The following is a 17,281-nucleotide window of genomic DNA, read 5'->3' as shown; positions in this document are numbered from 1 at the left end:
CTTCCACTTATTCTCACCGCTTTTAAAAATTAGTGTCACCACTGGCTCACGGAAAAGAATAACCCACACTCTCTGACCTGCTTCCTACAGTGCACTGTCATCTGTGTGTCAGAGGCTGACCCTCCTCCCACTTTCTCCTATACCATCCCTCCTGTGTCTCCCTTCCTTTCTTACCCTCACATACATCCCTGCTCCCTCTCAACCGATCCTGGTTCTGGGCCTTTCATTTTATTAATGTATTTTTTTAATTATAGCTGAGATATAATTGGCCTATGAGTGGGTGCATGCTAAATCACTTCAGTGGTGTTGGACTCTTTGGACCTTTTGCACTGTAGCCCACCAGGTTTCTCCGTCCATGGATTCACCAGGCAAGAATACTGGTGTGAGTTCCTATGCCCTCCTGCAGGGGATCTTCCCAACCCAGGGATTGAAACTGTACCTCTTATATCTCCTGCATTGGCAGGTGCATTCTTTACCACTAGCACCACCTGAGAAACCCATAATTGGCCTACCCACCATTGTGCAAATTTTTTTTCCAAAGTCAGTTCCCTTTATTAAATGGTCATTTTTCACAGACCAGAAATACAAAATAAAAGTAGAAATAGGCCCCGGTTAGGAGCTACAGACCTGCCCTCACAGGACCCCTGCCTGCAGCAACTTGTACAGGACAAGCAGCAGATACATCCCAAAGGTCAGGAAGGCAGGAGGCGCGCTGGGATCCGGCCCTGCCCTGCCCCCCACCCAATGTCTCCCCAGATTATAAAGAGCCATCTTCTGAAGCCTCAGAGTGAGACGCCTCCCTTGAGGCCCCAGGGAAGTGCAGGCTAGCAGGAAAGCTTGTTCATATGGTACAGAATCCAAGGACTACATTTCATAGGAGAAAACGGGTACCAAAACACAAGTGGGGAGACTGGGGCTGGGACGGGGCAAGCCCCAGGAGACAGAATCTTCTTCCTCTCTATTCATCAGATCCTGAGGCAGAGTCTTCTGAGCTGGGGAGAGTACTGGCTAGTTCCTCTTCTTCAGTGTCCTCTTCTTTTTGCTCTTGTTCTCTCTGGAAGAGCTCTCGTCACTGGACGCAAACTCTTTGCTCTTGAAGCTCTCGCTCAGCTGCCTTGATGAAGACTTCGATGATGAGCCCCTGGAGGGTATGGATTTCTTCTCCATCTTCACCTTGACTTTCTTCTTCTTGGACTTATCCCTCTTAGAGCACTCTCCCCAGCCCCCTTCATATTCTTTTATGGCTTTTTCATATTCCCTCCTGACATCCTCAGCCTTGTGATCCCACTCTTCTTTCTTCTCCTTGGGCATTCCCTTCCAGACTTCACCAGCCTTCTTGGAGAGATCCATGATACTGATGCCCAGATGGTCTGACTTGATCTTCTCTCAGCTGGCATTGAGCCACAGCATGTAGGCAGACATGGGCCTCTTGAGGGCATTAGGGTCTCTGCCCTTCTTTACCTCCATGGGCTTCTTGCGGCTCTTGCAGTCCTTGGCCATTTTGGCCTTTTTAAGCTGCTTCCGTTTCTTCTCTGCCTGGTCACCGTCACCCTCTATTACTGGAGGAGCTAGCAGAGGCGTTGCTGTCAAACTCCTCTGCCACGTCTTCCTCCTCTTCACCCGGGTTGAATGACCCATCAGTCTCTTCTCTGGAGTCATCGTTGCTGTCATTGGCATTCTCCTCCCGGATCTTGCCCTCCTCCTTCATCCACTCCAAGTAGGCATCATGCTGGTCTTCCTCCAAGTCAGCATATTCATCGTAGCTGGGGTTCATGCCCTCTTTCAGTCCTTGGTTTTTGATGCTGAGTTTCTTGGCGTTGACAAAGTCGAACAGCTTTCCGTACTCTTCCCTCTCAATGCTGCTGAAAGTATACTGGGTGCCCTGCTTGGTCTCAATTTCAAAGTCAAAGGAATGCGTCGTGGTGGTACCATGGGCAAAGTTGACAAAGGAGATCTCGTCGAAGCAGGTGTGCATGGGCAGCCTGTGGATGTAGATAAAGCCCCGCTCCAGGGGGTACAACAGCCCTGAGCTGGCCTTGTAGGAGCAGGTGATGCACTGGGCCCCCAAGTGCCCTTAGAAGTTGTCAGGAACTGTGATCTTGTGGTTCACCAGCACTTTCATGACCTGGCTGACCATCTCATAGAGGGATCCCGACATGTCCTTGGTGAGCTGCCCCTCGAAGGACTTCTCCACTTCCTCCTCGTTCATGCTGAGCATCAAGGAGAAGTCCTCATCCTTGGAGAAGAGGAGGATGAGGAAGTGGTAGCGGGTCTGGCCCTGCTTGATGGGGGGGTCCAGGCTGATCACAAAGAACATCTGGCGCTGGTCCTTGTGGGCAGCAGGAAGAGACGCAGCACCATGGTGTAGGGGATCTTGTAGTCGAAGATCTTGTGTGCAGGTGCAGGGAGGTGGGGTAGATGCGGATGTTACAGTGGCCTCAGGGAGTCAGACAGTGCAGCTCCCGGAAGATGCAGATGGCGTCTCTGGTGGCCTGCATCACGTCCGCCTTTGACAGTACATTCTGGGAGAAGGCCTCATCAGGGTCCACACTGTCTTCCTGGGTGGGCGGCACCTAGAAGCACACCTCCATGAGAGAGACCTCCGTGTCATCATTCTGGTGGAATTCCAGTGTCACCCCATTCTTGCCTGTGGTGTACTGGGACACATTGCTGAGAAGGATCTCGAAGACTGGCTGGTCTCCAATGTCGAGGGAAAGCAGCTGCCCACAAAACTTCACGGTTCCCCAGTTCCAACCCTTCACACATAGGTCCTTCTCCATTAGCTCCAGGCAATAGTGAGTTTTTAAGAAATCAGAGAGTTTCTCAAATTCCGATTCTCCAAAGCCATCATACTTGTAGACATGGCCATTCCTCATGAGCAGTTTAAGCCCATGGCCCAGAGCTACCCAGGGCCAGATGCCTTCTGTCAACTCCCCGGCCTGGATGTTGTCCACATTGCCCGTCTTACTGTTCTTAAAGTTGATGCCCTGGCGGTTCAACCTCAGCCGACTGTCATTCATGGAGCCTTTCACCTCCTGATACACATCATTGAACTCGAGGGTTTCTGCCATGCTGACCTAGCCTTGTTGGTGCCCGCCAAAACTCCTGGGTGGGCACGCAGTTGCAAGGCGCGCTGGGGATCTCCTCGAGCTGGAGCCTCGCAGCCGCCAGCACCCAAACATTGGGAGCCCGGGGGCGGGGTGCATGGCAGGCAGGCAGGGGATGGTCCGGGTCACTGGGCAGGCTCTTCCTGCGTGTGCAGCCCCACATCCCGCCACCCACTGTGCAAATTTCAGGTGACAATGTGTCTGTTTGATACACTTACATATTGCAATATGATTACCACTACAGCATTAGCAAACACCTCTATCATGTCACATAATTGTCATTTCTATTTATGGTGAGGAAAATTAAGATCTAGTTTCTTAAAAGGGAGCTCTGGTATACTGGTGGGAAGGTAAATTGATGAAGCCACTTTGGAAAACAGTATGGAGATATCCAAAAAACTACCATATGATCCAGTAATTCCACTTCTGGGTATATATCTAAAGAAAATGAATATGCTAATTCAAAATGATACAATATGATTTAGCAGCTCCATTTCTGAGTATTTTTCTGAAGGAAAAAAACACTAATTTAAAAACATACATGTATAAAATAAACAAGGTCTTACTGTATAGCATAGGGAACTATATGCAGTATTCTGAAATTAACCATAATGGAAAAGAACATGAAAAAGAGTATAACTGAATCACTTTGCTGTATACCAAAAACTAAAACAACATTGGAAAGCAGCTATACATCAATAAAAATAAGAAGATAATGCACCCCTAAAAGAGAAAAGATACATGCACCCCAATGTTCATAGTAGCAATATTTGCAATGGCCAAGATGTGGAAACAACCCAAATGTTCAACAACAAATGAATGGATAAAGATGTGGCATATGTTGTATATGTGTAGTGGAATACTACTCAGGCATAAAAAAGAATGAATTTTTGCCATCTGCAACAACATGGGTGGATCTGGAGGGTATTATGCTCAGTAAAATAAATCAGACAAAAGAAAATACCGTATGCTGTCACTTGTATATGGAATCTAAAAAATAAAGCAAGTGAATGAATATAACAAAACACAAATAGACTCACAGATATAGAAAACAAACTAGTGGTTACCAGTGGGGAGAGTGAAGAGGGAGGAGCAAAATAGGAGTAAGGGACTAAGAGATACAAACTAGTATGTGTAAAATAAACAAGCAGGACTTCCCTGGTGGTCCAGTGGTTAACAATCTGCCTGCCAATGCAAGGAACACCAGTTTGATTCCTGCTCCTGGAAGATTCCACATGTCGCAGAGCAACTATGCCTGGGCACACAGCTACTGAGGCCATGCTACAGAGACTACTCCACAACAAGAGAAGCCACAGCAATGAGAAGCCTGCACACTATAACTAGAGAGTAGCCCCTGCTTGCTGCAGTTGGAGAAAACCTGAATTCAGCAATGAAGACTCAGAGCAGCCAAAAATAAATAAATAAATAAATGCAAAAAAACCAAATATACTCGTTAAAAAATGCATAAAAAATTAAGTTATGAGGATATATTGTGTAACACGGAATATAGCCAATATTTTATAACTTAAAATAAGCTATAAAAATTTTGAATCATTATGTTGTATATCTGAAATTAATATTGTAAATCAATTCTACTTCAATTTAAAAAATTAAAAACATCTAGTATCTTAGCAACTTTGAAGTTTATAATGTAGTATTGTTGATTGTAATCACTATATTGTGTGGGCCTTTCATTTTAGACACCAGACTCTAACCTTGGGCTTCTGTAAGACTGTCACTGTTTGTTTTTCTGCCGAGAAACACATCATACCCTCTACCAGCTTCCAGTGCTGCTGGTTCCTAAGCCCGACGGTCCAGCTAGAGCTTTTCCAAGTCAGTAAATTCTCCTATATGGCCCCCTGCTGCCACCTGCTGGCTGTAGTCATTATTGCTTCTATAAGCCTGTTTCCTAAGGGGTTCAGTTCATTTCAGTCGCTCCCTCCTGTCCGACTATTTGCGACCCCATGGACTGCAGCACGCCAGGCTTCCCTGAGCTTGCAGAGCTCCAACTCCCAGAGCTTGCTCAAACTCATGTGCATCGAGTTGGTGATGCCATCCAACCATCTCATCCTCTCTCGCCCCCTTCTCCTCCTGCCTTCAATCTTTCCCAGCATCAGGGTCTTTTCCAATGAGTCAGTTCTTGGCATCAGGTGGCCAAATATTGGAGTTTCAGCTTCAGCATCAGTCCTTCCAATGAACATTCAGATTCGTTTGATCTCCTTGCAGTCCAAGAGACTCTCAAGAGTCTTCTCCAACACCACAGTCCAAAAGCATCAATTCTTTGGTGCTCAGCTTTCTTTATGGTCCAACTCTCACATCCATACATGACTACTTGGAAAACCATAGCTTTGACTAGATGGACCTTTGTCAGCAACGTGATGTCTCTAAGGGGTTAGCCCTTCCCATATCATCATCCATCATGGGATAAAATTTCCAACTACTTATAATTTTTTCCCTTCAGTATTTTCACCCTGCCCTGCTTTTAAAAGAAAGACCATTTAGCGAATCCATGTTCAGGTTACACATACTCTCATCAGATCAGATCAGATCAGTCACTCAGTCGTGTCCGACTCTCTGTGACCCCATGAATCTCAGCACGCCAGGCCTCCCTGTCCATCACCAACTCCGGAATTCACTCAAACTCACGTCCATCGAGTCGGTGATGCCATCCAGTCATTTCATCCTCTGTCATCCCCTTTTCCTCCTGCCCCCAATCCCTCCTAGCATTAGAGTCTTTTCCAATGAGTCAACTCTTCGCATCAGGTGGCCAAAGTACTGGAGTTTCAGCTTTAGCATCATTCCTTCCAAAGAACACCCAGGGCTGATCTCCTTCAGAATGGACTGGTTGGATCTCCTTGCAGTCCAGGGGATTCTCATCAGCCTCATCAAAATACAGAGAAAAAAACTCTCTGTATTTGGTCATTTCATTTTGCAAAGGGACAGAGAAAATTTCCAAAATGTTTATCAGCTCTCCTTATCTCCCTAGAAGCAGTTATATTATAATTAAATAAGTTGAACTATGGGTAAGTCTACAAAGTCCCAAGTTTTCTTTGAAACTCATTAAATGTTTCAAAAATCTTTTGAAAACATTTCAAAATAAAACAAGATTGTTTTTTGTTAACACAGACATAAAAATGAAACCTGTAGAATTACAAGAACCACTTTACAGACTGTTGGTTCATTTTGAAATAAGGTCATCCAAGAATGGAGAGTAGATCTTCTGCTTATGGATGAAACTAATTTGTGAATGGGCAAAACTGAAAACACATAAAGGTCCAAGCCCAAGTACTGGGAGTAAGGTATTAAAATTGTGTTCCTAACTATATCTTTATACATTATAAAATGTTTATTTCACCTTCTCCCTGGCTTCCTGCTTTACCTTCCCACTTCACGTTGGACTGTCTCCAGCACATGTACATGATAGACATCCATCCTGTCATGACAGATGTAGTCAATGGCACTGGATATATTTTTTTAAGGTCAGTGTAAGAATGAAGGAGAGAGATGGGTGTCAAAGTTGATGATAGAGTCAGAGTAATGCCAAAGAATTTTCAAACTACTGCACAATTGCACTCATCTCACACGCTAGTAAAGTAATGCTCAAAATTCTCCAAGCCAGGCTTCAGCAATACGTGGACTGTGAACTTCCAGATGTTCAAGCTAGTTTTAGAAAAGGCAGAGGAACCAGAGATCAAATTGCCAACATCTGCTGGATCATGGGAAAAGCAAGAGAGTTCCAGAAAAACATCTATTTCTGCTTTATTGACTACGCCAAAGCCTTTGACTGTGTGGATCACAATAAACTATGGACAATTCTGAAAGAGATGGGAATACCAGACCACCTGACCTGCCTCTTGAGAAATCTGTATGCAGGACAGGAAGCAACAGTTAGAACTGGACATGGAACAACAGACTGGTTCCAAATTGGAAAAGGAGTACGTCAAGGCTGTATATTGTCACCCTGCTTATTTAACTTCTATGCAGAGTACATCAAGAGAAACGCTGGGCTGGAAGAAGCACAAGCTGGAATCAAGATTGCTGGGAGAAATATCAATAACCTCAGATATGCAGATGACACCACCCTTATGCAGAAAGTGAAGAGGAACTAAAAAGCCTCTTGATGAAAGTGAAAGTGGAGAGTGAAAAAGTTGGCTTAAAGCTCAACATTCAGAAAACGAAGATCATGGCATCTGGGCCCATCACTTCATGGCAGATAGATGGAGAAACAGTGGAAACAGTGTCAGACTTTATTTTTGGGGGCCCCAAAATCACTGCAGATGGTGACTGCAGCCATGAAATTAAAAGATGCTTACTCCTTGGAAGAAAAGTTATGACCAACCTAGATAGCACATTGAAAAGCAGAGACATTACTTTGCCAACAAAGGTCCATCTAGTCAAGGCTATGTTTTTTCCTGTGGTCATGTATGGATGTGAGAGTTGGACTGTGAAGAAAGCTGAGCACCAAAGAATTGATGCTTTTGAACTGTGGTGTTGGAGAAGACTCTTGAGAGTCCCTTGGACTGCAAGGAGATCCAACCAGTCCATTCTAAAGGAGATCAGCCCTGGGATTTCTTTGGAAGGAATGATGCTAAAGCTGAAACTCCAGTACTTTGGCCACCTCATGCCAAGAGTTGACTCATTAGAAATAAATCTGATGCTGGGAGGGATTGGGGGCAGGAGGAGAAGGGGACGACAGAGGATGAGATGGCTGGATGGCATAATCGACTCGATGGACATGAGTTTGAGTGAACTCCGGGAGTTGGTGATGGACAGGGAGGACTGGCATGCTGCAATTCATTGGGTCGCAAAGAGTCGGACACGACTGAGCGACTGAACTGAACTGAATGTTCTGGGAATTCAGCCTTGGGAAAGATAGTGGCTTTCTTGTGGTTAGATAAAAGGAATAGATTGCAGTCTAATCTAAGAGATATGAAAGAAGGAAGTCAGATTTCAGTTACTAGTGGCTTCAGAATTTGCTTTGGTAGGAAGTGGCTCAAGTGGCCATCTGTAGTAAAGGAAGGCCTTCTGGGAATCCATCTTTGAGCTGAATTTGTCTAACAATTTACATAAAGTTGAGAAAATGTTGATCGCCATTGAAAAAATGGGAGTAGCTGATGGTTTAAGGGGAGACTTCAGTTTTTCCATTTTTCACTGCATTCTGCTGTACTGTACTGTCGATTGAAGAAAAATGCATGACCTGAAAGTGCAAATTATGTGTTATTTAGGGACCTCCTGGCAGGCTCCAGTTCATAGGGTCACAAAGAGTTGGACATGACTGAGCATGCATTGAGGACTATAGCTGGAGGACAGCCAGTCAGTTCTGAGGAACTGCTCCAAAGAGGTCAGGGAGGAGCCAGGATATACAGGAGGTTTTGCTGGGAAAAAATGTTGAACATCAAAAGATTACTGCTAAAGCAGACATTTCCAATTAATGATTTAATTTTTTTTCTTTTTATGAGACTATGCAAGAGTCTGGGGTCATTGAAATCATTCCTTGAATATGCATCTTAACTATCTAGGGCCCGTATCCTGTTTTTCTCCATTCTAAGTCCCCTCAGGGACACCACTGGAGCTGAGGAAGAGAGACAGCTATAGAGGCTGACTGTAGGCAACATTTGTTGTTTACTGGAATGGCAGGCAATGCTTGTTTGTCTGCATCGCTCTGCTGCTGCTGCTGCTAAGTCGCTTCAGTCGTGTCCGACTCTGTGCGACCCCATAGACGGCAACCCACCAGGCTCCCCGGTCCCTGGGATTCTCCAGGCAAGAACACTGGAGTGGGTTGCCATTTCCTTCTCCAATGCATGAAAGTGAAAAGTGAAAGTGAAGTCGCTCAGTCGTGTCCGACTCCTAGCGACCCCATGGACTGCAGCCTACCAGGCTCCTCTGTCCATGGGATTTTCCAGGCAAGAATACTGGAGTGGGGTGCAATTGCCTTCCCCACTGCATTGCTCTAGTAGGAAGTAAAGGAGAGAAACTGGACTCAGCTTCAAGCAAGGGATCAATGAAACATCCCTAGGTGTGCGGCAACTTCTCTTCTAGCTAGGTTGAGCTAAGGAAATATATATTAAAATCACATAAAACTTGTGTTGTCTGAAACCTTGGCACTCTGTTAGGACACTGGAGCCACACCAAGGTTATGAGTGGGGAGTCAAGCTGTAGATATTGTCCTGAAAGATGAGAAAAGGAGGGGATCTTTAGTAAATATTATCATGAAAATACCATCGCCAATTTGATATTTTCAGGTGGAGGGGCCAGGTGGATCAGCCCAGACATTACCAGGTAGACTTGCTGTTGACACAAGAGTCTGTTAATGGTACCAGGAGAAAACATATGCTAGTAGCTGAAATCACTGTGAAACATCTCAAAAAATACTGTCAGTGGAAGCAACCTAAAGGTCCGTCAACAGAGGAATGGATAAAGAAGGTGTGGTACATATATACAATGAATATTACTCAGCCATAAAAAGAATGAAATAATGCTGTTTGCAGCAACATGGATGGACCCAGAGATTATCATACTAAGTGAAGTGAGCCAGAGAAAGACTACTGTCATATGATATCACTTATATGTTGAATCTTAAAAAATGATACAAATGAACTTATTTACAAAATAGATATAGACTCACAAGAAAGAAAACAAAACTTTTACCAAAGGGGAAAGGAGGGTGGGTGTAGGGAGGGATGATTTAGGAGATTGGGATTAACATATATACACTCCAGCTATCTAAATTCAAACTCATTCTCTTAAACACAATGTTTTACCTTCTAAGGCCCATGTGTTTAAAAAAAAAATAAAACTGCAAAGGTGCTTTAAAAGTTTGTAACAATACACATGCCCCTCACTTTGGAATAAACATTTATGGTGACATCATTGGTTACCTATCCAGCATCCACTCATTCCTTATCCTAAATATAGGTAACCAACAAGGACCTACTGTATAGCACAGGGAACTACATTCAATATGTTGTAATAATCTATAAAGCAAAGAAATCTGAATAAGAATACACACACACACACACACACACACACACACACACGAGGGCTTTCCTGGTGGCTCAGTGGTGAAAGAATCTGCCTCCTAAAGCAGGATACCTGGGTTCAATCCCCAGGTCTGGAAGAGCCCCTGGAGAAGGAAATGGCAACCCAGGCAATATTCTTGCCTGGAGAATCCTATGGACAGAAGAGCCTGGTGGGTTACAGTCCATGGGATTGCAAAGAGTCGGACATGACTAAGCGACTAAACCTCCATACATATAGTATAACTGAATCCCTTTGCTGTACACCTGAAACTAACACAATATTGTAAACCAACTACACTTCAAGTTAAAAAAGAAAAAGAAAAAAAAACAAAGAACTACTGTCATTCCTAACACAAGAACAATTATTGATCAAATTCAATACCACACAAAAAAAATGTCAATCCCTGGTCAACGACTTAGTGGTTTTGAGCACTTATTTTGTACCCTGCTTTAGTGTACATGGTTTCATTTAGTCCTCACAATGATCCTATGAAATCTGTAGCATACCATCCTATCATCGGCAGCAGCAGCATCAGGAAAGTGAACTTTAGGAAATTAACTTGCTTGTGGTCACAAGGTTCCTGGAATTCAAACTCCAGCCATCTAAATTCAAACCCATGCTCTTTTTTTAATTAATTATTTTAATTGGAGGATAATTACTTTACAATATTGTAGTGGTTTTTGCCTTACATTGAAATGAATCAGCTATGGGTGTACATGTGTTCCCCATCCTGAACCCCCTTCCCACCTCCCTCCCCATCCCATCCCTCAGGGTCATCCCAGTGTCCAGCCCTGAGCACCCTCATGCATCAAACCTGGACTGGTGATCTATGTCACATATGATAATACACATGTTTCATTGCTATTCTCTCAAATCATCCCACCCTTGTCTTCCCCCACAGAGTCCAAAAGTCTGTTCTTTACATCTGTGTCTCTTTTGCTGTCTCGCATATAGGATCATTGTTACCATCTTTCTAATATATATGCGTTAATATACTGTATTAGCATTTTTCTTTCTGACTTACTTCACTCTATAATAAGCTCAAGTTTCATCCACCTCATTAGAACTAATTCAAATGCATTATTTTTAATAGCTGAAACTCATGCTCTTGAACACGATGTTTTACCTTCTGAGGCCCGTGTGTCTAGTTTTAAAACTGTAAAGGTGCTTTAAAAGTTTGTTACAATACACGTGCCCCTCATTTTGGAATAAGCATTTATGGTGACATCATTGGTTACCTATCCAGCATTCACCCATCCCTTATCCTGCTTCTGGAAGAAACCTGATTTTGTTGAAGCATCTGCCTCTTTTTGTTAGGCCTATGTAATTTGGGTGAAGGTGGCTCAACTTGATGGGTGAAGAAGTTCAGGCCCATTGTGCTAATTCCTTTGCTGTTGCCGGGAATTCAAAAATCCCAGGCTTAAAGCAATCAATCGACCTCATATTTACCCTGAAAATTGTTATTGCTCCAGAGGTGGGCTTAATGACCAAATTGGCCCAGAAGTTGTTAAGTAGAGAACATTTATAATTAGGTTTGACTAAAGATTCTCTGGAGAAGGCAATGGCACCCCACTCCAGTACTCCTGCCTGGAAAATCCCATGGACGGAGGAGCCTGGTGGGCTGCAGTCCATGGGGTCGCTGAGGGTCGGACACGACTGAGTGACTTCATTTTCACTTTTCACTGTCATGCATTGGAGAAGGAAATGGCAACCCACTCCAGTGTTCTTGCCTGGAGAATCCCAGGGACAGGGGAGCCTAGTGGGCTGCTGTCTATGGGGTAACACGGAGTCGGACACCACTGAAGTGACTTAGCAGCAGCAAAGATTCTCTCTCTCCCCCACCCAACCTCTGTCTCTCTCAATCTCTCTGTCTTCCTCTCTCTCTCTCTCTCTCTCTCTCTATCACACACACATAGAGCTGTCAAAATGATATAGCACCTTGCATCATCCATCCCAAGAAAGAACTGAAAAATCAAACCAATACCAACCCGTCCAAGAAAGCTTTGCAGCAGTTGCTCAGTCATGTCTGACTCCACATAAAGAAAACTTCAACCTGGGACAAGACCAAAGTCCCATGCCCTTCTCTTCTCCTTGTTGTTATCAGTCACTCAGTCTTTGTGACTCCATGGACTGTAGCCTGCCAATCTCCTCTGTCCATGGGATTCTCCAGGAAAGAATACTTAAGTGGGTTGCCATTCCCTTCTTGATCCCACCCAGGGATCAAACCCGGGTCTCCCACATAGCAGGCAGATTCTTCACCATCTGAGCCACCAGGGAAGTTCTCCAATTCTGCTTTGGTTCAGGCTGTTGCCTAATTTTGTGATGTTCCCTGATGTGCAGCAGCTGTATAAAGCCTTTATCTTCTATTTGAGTCATCTTTTTCACTATCCACGTGTCCCAACAAAATGTATTAAAGGAAAGAATAAAATACTTAGGAATATATCTACCTAAAGAAACTAAAGACCTATATATAGAAAACTATAAAACACTGGTAAAAGAAATCAAAGAGGACACTAATAGATGGAGAAATATACCATGTTCATGGATTGGAAGAATCAATATAGTGAAAATGAGTATACTACCCAAAGTAATCTATAGATTCAATGCAATCCCTATCAAGCTACCAACAGTATTCTTCACAGAGCTAGAACAAATAATTTCACAATTTGTATGGAAATACAAAAAACCTTGAATAGCCAAAGCGATCTTGAGAAAGAAGAATGGAACTGGAGGAATCAACCTACCTGACTTCAGGCTCTACTACAAAGCCACAGTTATCAAGACAGTATGGTACTAGCACAAAGACAGAAATACAGATCAATGGAACAAAAAAGAAAGCCCAGAGATAAATCCACGCACATATGGACACCTTATCTTTGACAAAGGAGGCAAGAATATACAATGGATTAAAGACAATCTCTTTAACAAATGGTGCTGGGAAAACTGGTCAACCACTTGTAAAAGAATGAAACTAGAACACTTTCTAACACCATACACAAAAATAGACTCAAAATGGATTAAAGATCTAAACATAAGACCAGAAACTATAAAACTCCTAGAGGAGAACATAGGCAAAACACTCTCTGACATACATCACAGCAGGATCCTCTATGACCCACCTCCCAGAATATCGGAAATAAAAGCAAAAATAAACAAATGGGACCTAATTAACCTTAAAAGCTTCTGCACATCAAAGGAAACTATCAGCAAGGTGAAAAGACAGCCTTCAAAATGGGAGAAAATAATAGCAAATGAAGCAACTGACAAACAACTAATCTCAAAAATATACAAGCAACTCCTACAGCTCAACTCCAGAAAAATAAATGACCCAATCAAAAAATGGGCCAAAGAACTAAATAGACATTTCTCCAAAGAAGACATACAGATGGCTAACAAACACATGAAAAGAGGCTCAACATCACTCATTATCAGAGAAATGCAAATCAAGACCACTATGAGGTACCATTTCACACCAGTCAGAATGGCTGTGATCCAAAATCTACAAATAATAAATGTTGGAGAGGGTGTGGAGGAAAGGAACCCTCTTACACTGTTGGTGGGAATGCAAACTAGTACAGCCACTATGGAGAACAGTGTGGAGATTCCTTAAAAACTGGAAATAGAACTGCCTTATGATCCAGCAATCCCACTGCTGGGCATACACACTGAGGAAACCAGAAGGGAAAGAGACACGTGTACCCCAATGTTCATCACAGCACTGTTTATAATAGCCAGGACATGGAAGCAACCTAGATGTCCATCAGCAGATGAATGGATAAGAAAGCTGTGGTACATATACACAATGGAGTATTACTCAGCCATTAAAAAGAATACATTTGAATCAGTTCTAATGAGGTGGATGAAACTGGAGCCTATTATACAGAGTGAAGTAAGCCAGAAGGAAAAACACCAATACAGTATACTAACGATATATATGGAATTTAGAAAGATGGTAACAATAACCCTGTGTACGAGACAGCAAAAGTGACGCTGATGTATGGAACAGTCTTATGGACTCTGTGGGAGAGGGAGAGGGTGGGAAGATTTGGGAGAATGGCATTGAAACATGTAAAATATCATGTATGAAACGAGATGCCAGTCCAGGTTCGATGCACGATACTGGATGCTTGGGGCTAGTGCACTGGGACGACCCAGAGGGATGGTATGGGGAGGAGGAGGAGGAGGGTTCAGGATGGGGAGCACATGTATACCTGTGGCGGATTCATTTTGATATTTGGCAAAACTAATACAATTATGTAAAGTTTAAAAATAAAATAAAATTTTAAAAAAATGTATTAAAGATCCATTTTGCAATATTCCCAAGAAGGGGCAGATGGGAGCAGTCCACCCAGTTGCTGGAGTGAGGAGAGAATTTTATCATTTTATCATTGACATTGTTTATAATCAATGATGCCTAATGATGCTAAAAATCAAGCTGATTTAATCAGTCATTGTTTTAAATTCTCTGTAACAACAAATTCCTTATTGCCTGTACCTAAAGTGAGCCATTCTCACTGCCCCCTCTCCCCACTCACTACCCCAAAGTTCATGTTTTTTCCTACTCTTTCAAGATACCACTTTTATTATATGTCAATTTTCTTTTTTGAATTTTCTCTTCTATTTCATTTGTCCATCTATTCATATGCTAGTTCCACTCTCAGGGTTTTATAATATGTTTTATTATTTGATCATTCAGTTCCCTTATCATTGTTCCTTTTTCTTTCAGATTTTTCTGGCTATTTCTTTCCATGTGAATTTCAGGATCAACCTATTTAGTTCCATTCCTCAACTTCTTTATTTACAGTTCTTTTTCCTCAAGGTTTTCTCTTGAGCTGACAATGGAGTGTTAGTCACTCAGTTGTGTATTTAACTATCATTAAATATAGTTAATTATATTTTAATCACACCTGAAATAGAACAGTTGAAGCTTATAGTTTTTTATTGGACATTGCCAAGTCATCTGCCAAGATTGGGGGAAATTCCTCACTCTGTTATGACTTTAAACTTTTACATTTTAGTTGTTCTTTGACTAGGTGAGAAACTCAGTTGGTACAAAATTCAAATGGAACAAAAGGGTTTATGGTGAAAAGTCTTCTCACTGTTGTCTTGTAGACACCATGCTTTCCTCTCCTGAGACAGCCTATGTTGTCAGATTTTTTTCAGATAGTCTATGCCTATGCAAACAAATAGGAGAAGGCAATGGCACCCCACTGCAGTACTCTTGCCTGGAAAATCCCATGGACGGAGGACCCACTCCAGTGTTCTTGCCTGGAGAATCCCAGGGACCCGGGAGCCTGGTGGTCTGCTGTCTACGGGGTCACACAGAGTCAGACACGACTGAAGTGACTTAGCAGCAGCAGCAGCATGCAAACAAATAATTGGATCTCTTTTTCTTTATTCTCTTTTATCCAAATGGTAGTGAGAGGGTAACAGGCAGGAAGGCCAGGGGTCTCCAAATGGAGGAAATAGGCTGCAAGTGTCAGACATATTTTTATCTCTCCCTTAAGCAGCAGAAGGAAACAAACTCTCCATGGAAATGTTTTTCTTAGGCTATGTTAATGAAACTATATTTGCTTTGGAATTTGCCTTTCTTCAAAATGGTTCCACCTAAGACTAACTTTTTCCCTTTTCTCAAATCTTGGGCTGATAATAGCTCAACAAGCCAGTATTCATATCAACTGTTTTATGGCTGGGGGATGACATACCTTGTTCCAACCTATCTCAAAAATGCATATTGTGGGAGGGGGCCTGGTGAAACTCCGTCAGCCTTGAGGTGTCTCTCTTGTCTGATTAATAGCTTTCTAACAGACATAAACAGGTTGCTAAAACTAGCAGGGGGGCACTCTCTGTCCCCCTTCTGATGTCTATGTCAGAAGCTTTCTCTGCCCCTTTTTTAACTTTAATAAAACTCTGCTATACAAAAGCTCTTGAGTGGTCAAGACTGGTGCCTGGTCCCAAAGTTAAATCTACTTCTTTGGAGATCATGAATCTGACACCATTCAACGTAAGCTATCAGTAGCACACTTTATGTCCTGTTCTGCACCATGTCTTTTCCACCTAAAAGTATTTTTAGGAAATCATTCCAAATTAGAACATAAAAAGCTTACTCCCCCTTCCCATGGATATATAGCATTTTGTTGAATAAATATACCACAAAGTACCACTCTTGCTACTCATATAAGTTGTTTAAAGATCTATTGCTATTATATACTGTATGATTCCATTTGTCTGAAATTCTAACTATTACAAGCTAATCTGTGGTGACAGCAAGTAGATCAGTGGTTGCTTGGGAATTGGAGATGGAGAGATGGGGATGTGACATCTGTCAAAATTCATTGAATTGTACACTTTAGATAGGTGCAGTTGATTTTCCCTAAATTACCACCCCATTAAAATTGCTTTTAACAAGAAAAGTTAAAAAGAATAATAAATTTTAAAATATATTAAAAGAACAAAAAAATAAAATTACTTTTAACAAATCTATTGCTCTTACAAGCAATGCTATGATAAACAACTTTTACATGTGTTCATTCTCTCTATATCCAACTGTTTTCTCAATCATTTATTGTGACTTTGCAGCATTTCATTTTGTTTCCTTTTGGAAAGAATGATTTAAAAAAATTTTTTTTGGAATATAGTTGCTTTACAATATTGTATCAGTTTCTGTTGTACAGCAAAGGAAATTAGTTATATATGTATACATACATACCCTCTTTTGGGGGATTTGACACAAAATCCAAAAGGCTTTTCATTTGTTTAGTCATTCATTTGTTTTTTGTCTCTCTTTCCTCACTCTCTGCCCCCAGGAAAAAAGAGGACCTTTGTCTATTTCATTCACTATCTTTTTTTGGTGGGGGACGGAAATCAAGTCATTTGTTTGTCTTTTACATGAAAAGAGAAAATTGGGAGAAGGAGAACAAGAAGGCAACTAGTCAGCTGCTTAGATTTTTCTGTAGTCGGAATGGGACAACTGGTTTCAAGACAAGAATTGGATCCCTGCAGCAACATGGCAATGGGACTGGACCAGGAGTGGTTTGTTGAAGCACCATTTTCTACTAAATCTTACCCCAACCTAAGCAGGTTAAGATTACACTGGAAAGTATCACCATCTTATCCCCAAGGCACAAATGGTGCCTAACACACACAGAGAAGGT

General features: G+C 42.4%; 1 pseudogene; it reads right to left on the bottom strand.

Annotated features, from left to right (window-relative positions):
* Positions 1–958: 958 nt before the first annotated feature.
* LOC102274954 (FACT complex subunit SSRP1 pseudogene) lies at positions 959–3,071 on the bottom strand (annotated as a pseudogene).
* Between the last annotated feature and the right edge of the window lie 14,210 nt (positions 3,072–17,281).

Source organism: Bos mutus, unplaced genomic scaffold, assembly GCF_027580195.1.
Source record: "Bos mutus isolate GX-2022 unplaced genomic scaffold, NWIPB_WYAK_1.1 CTG205, whole genome shotgun sequence".
Taxonomy (NCBI): Eukaryota; Metazoa; Chordata; class Mammalia; order Artiodactyla; family Bovidae; genus Bos; species Bos mutus.
The sequence above is the reverse complement of the archived record's forward strand: the minus strand, read 5'-3'. Positions and strand labels throughout refer to the sequence as shown.